Genomic DNA, 3,773 nt, shown 5'->3' on the forward strand with positions numbered 1-3,773 from the left:
TGGACAAACTTGCTGCCGATACTTTTGCTCAATTAATCATCAAGTGTTTATTGAAGACTTACTCTTCCTCCTGCTCTAGTTTCTGAGAGCTCATGGTCACATCTGACTTTCCTGACTTTTGTAAATGAAGTTTTTCTGCCCACCTCCAAAGCAGAGAACTCAGTGCATGCTGCAGTGCATCTCATTATATGTGTGAGATGAAAGAATAAACATATGTGTGTCTGTATATAGGTAGGTATAGTGTGTGTAAATATATGTATGTGTATATATTTAAATGAGCAGACAGCTGACATAAATCATTGATTTTTTTCTTACAATTACTTTGTTGAAGAGATCATCACATGATATGTATAACCAATTCTATTATTATTTTTACTGTTCTAATCAATGAAAGGGAAACTTTATTGAGCCATGGGGCTGGGGCAGAAAGCCTTTCTGTGGGGAAAGAAGGAAGATCCAATGGAGGCACCTTATTTGACCTTCTTCTTGGAGCACAGGTTGTTGGCATGGTTGCACTTCTTCTTGCAGCAGTTTACAGCATGGGGGTCCAGGCAAGCATAACACTTGTGGCAGATCATCCTGTCATAGTTCTATTTCTGGACAAGCCAGTGGAGGGAAGACTTTATGATGCTGCCTTGCAGGCAAATCACGAGGTGCAGCGTGGACTCTTTCTGGATGTCACAGTCTAGGAGTGTGGCCATCCTGAGCTGTTTGTCCACAAGTATCAGATGCTGCAGGTCAGGTGGGATGCCCTTCTTGTTTTGGATTTTGGATTTGACATTCTCAGTGGTGTCACTGGGCTTAACCTCAAGGGTGATGATCTTGCCTGTTAGGGTCTTCACAAAGATCTACATCTCTGCACCTGCAGCTCTGCCGCCTCGTTAATGAGAAAGAGCGACAATTATATTAAAATAATCACGGTTGATATGAGTAATATTTCATCAATGATATTATGTATGCATTTGTAAATGTAACCTGATCTCAACTTCTTTTCCCTCTTGTCTCTAGCAGCCCTTTAAGTATTAGAAAAATGAGTCATAAGAAGTCACTGGTATTGGGTGTGTTTTCATGAGCAAAATTTGAGTCAAATTCAGGGAGACAATAGTAAGGGAAAATGGTGCTTCCTAAATTTCAGACAGCCAATGTAGTGTGCCTGGTCTGGCCTCAGACCATTGAATCCCTTTCATAGGAAAGTGACCACGAGGCAGGGAATAGCCCCCAGATACACATTCTGATCCTCTTTGAATGCATTGAGGGGAAAAGATGCTCAGGGAGTGATTCTCTCTGAAGCTAGTTTCCCACTTCAAAATAGAGAAAAAGAGCAAGTTGCTGGGAGTTGTAAACCATGAGATTTCTATCCAGGTCTACTATTAACAAGCCACTTAATAAACATCTCAATTCTTTTGATTTAATCCTTTATTTAAATTATGTTTACATTCCCTGAATCTGTCAGGGTATCAAAATAAAATACATGGCATACAAAGAATTTGATATTTCTGATAGTGTTTCTTTATAAGTAGACTATTTACAAAGATTCAGTGTAGGGGAAGCAGAAGGGTGTTTGTGGGGTTGTAGTGGTACCATCCCATGCCAGTGGCAATTGAAGAAACCCATGAGTATGTCCCCCTAGTGTCAGCAACCAATCCTAACCAATGTCTCTTAAATAACAAGATTTTTTTCACGTCAATAAACTTATCACTTAGTAAAATGACCAATGAAGGCATTCCCAATGTCTTAAATCCGTTTTAGAAAGTAGATCTCTACCATTCAAGGTGGATGCATGGAAACTTGGAACTGAATGGCATTCAAATATGTTTGCCAAAATTAAAGCAACAGGTAACTATTTGCATTTCTTCTATACATGGAATGTCTCATGCTGGGTCCTAGAATATACTGTATAATATTGTGGTTGTTCCTATTTGTTCTTTCAATCCCCTTGATACCTTAGGCAAAATAGCTTTACATTAAGGTTTATTGTTAGTGAGTATGAATTAATGAACTACAAATTTCATAACTTTGAAAATTGCATTACTACTATTTGGTATAAATGTGGGGGTCATTCTTATGTAGAATATTGAAATTAGAGTGCAATCATTATTGAGTTTCTTTTGCTTAAGAGGTTTAAAAGGAGAAATGGAGAAAATATAATAACATGAATTATTTTCACTTTTAAAAAAGATGGGCATTTCTAATAGTAATAGTTGACCCAAATTTTAACATGTTTCTAATAGATTTCAAACACTGCCAGACTCATTTTAAAAGGAAATCTTTTAGAACAACTGAAAAATCACTGGAGCTCACAAGCTTAATTTGCTTTCATTCTGCTGCCGATAACCACATTTCCAAAATTTTGGTGCTTAATCTTCTCTGGGATTTTTCGCTTTTGGCTTCAAAAGAGCTGCAACACCGGTTTTTATGTGCAAAGCTTTTCAGAACACTTTAGTCACCAATTCCTGGTGGAAGCATAATATGTAAGAACATTGCCATGGGCTGCCTGGACAGGGCAACCGAGGAACTAAATGATCTTTAAGATTCGGTCATCCCTAAAATTGCAGCACCCTCCTGGCTTTTTCTCTTTTGCTTGGCCATCTGTCCAGTTTTTTTTTATTATTATTATTTTAAATTCTTTATTACAGTATAAACAAAATCCCCAAATAGAGTTAACATAAGAAAATTAGGATTTTGAGTGACTGAAGTTCATGGTCTAGATGAGATGCTCTGTTGAGACTATGTGTGATGTATAAAAACACCACCCAATGGTTGCTTTCCCAGCTCTAAGAAAAGAATAAATAGAGTCTTCTGAATCAATGCTTCTCAACCTTTGACATGAATACAAATCCTCATGAGATCTTGTGAAACTGCACATTCGGATTCTATGGGTCTGAGGGAGGCGAATTCTGAGATTCTGCATGTCTGACCAGCTCCCAGGTGATCCGAAAGCTGCCAGCCCAAGAACTAGACTCTGGGCATAACATGGTTCTAAACTATTCTCCTCCTACCTTTATATCCAAATTTAAAGAGATCTTGGCTTTCTAAATGCAATGCGTGTCTCTGTGCATTCTTCCAGCTCCTGATTTCTAAAAATAAAATTGGAGGGAAAGCTGGAAGGGGTATTTTAGATTCCCGAAAGCTGGATTAAATTAAAGTCAGGAAAATGCTTTAAAAATGCAGTTCAGAAGGCCCTAAATCCCAGATCACTTTCCCAACCGTCCCATCTGAAGTTGACATGGGCTTTTTAATGGGATGATCTCTAATGTTCACCTTTATTCCCCCACTTACTAAATGTACCTCTTTTCTATTATCTGCCAAAATCCTGCATCCCCTCAACTCTCAGGCTCTTCCCCTACTTATGGCTATCCCACAGAGGTGCCCTTTCACATATGTAGAAACAATGGGGGGATTGTACATTAAACAGGAAAAAAAATCTTTATCATTCACAGTAACAGGAAATCCCAGACCCAGGGCAATATGTATGTGATATCTGAATACACAATCAGACCCTTTGAATAGCATTACATTGTAGGAGCAACAAACACAGCACAGAGTCCACAAAAGCTGTCTTTTTCAGAGTATTCACAATGCAAATGAGCCATGATGAAGGAGAAAATCTGGTTAAAATCACTCACTAGCTGGATATGCACATCCCACCTTTTATCTTCAATTTCAATTTTCCAATTTAATGGCTGGCATCTGTTAGAAAAGAAAAATGTAATGGTCAAAGCTGTGGAATTAAATCCATAGGCCCCCAAATGTATTAAAGGTTCTTCCCTCTA

At 38.2% G+C, this 3,773-nt stretch overlaps 1 pseudogene; it reads right to left on the reverse strand.

Moving 5' to 3' along the window:
* Window positions 1–470: 470 nt before the first annotated feature.
* On the reverse strand, window positions 471–854 carry LOC109730977 (ubiquitin-ribosomal protein eL40 fusion protein pseudogene; annotated as a pseudogene).
* Window positions 855–3,773: the final 2,919 nt, after the last annotated feature.

Source organism: Microcebus murinus, chromosome 8 (genome assembly GCF_040939455.1).
Source record: "Microcebus murinus isolate Inina chromosome 8, M.murinus_Inina_mat1.0, whole genome shotgun sequence".
Taxonomy (NCBI): domain Eukaryota; kingdom Metazoa; phylum Chordata; class Mammalia; order Primates; family Cheirogaleidae; genus Microcebus; species Microcebus murinus.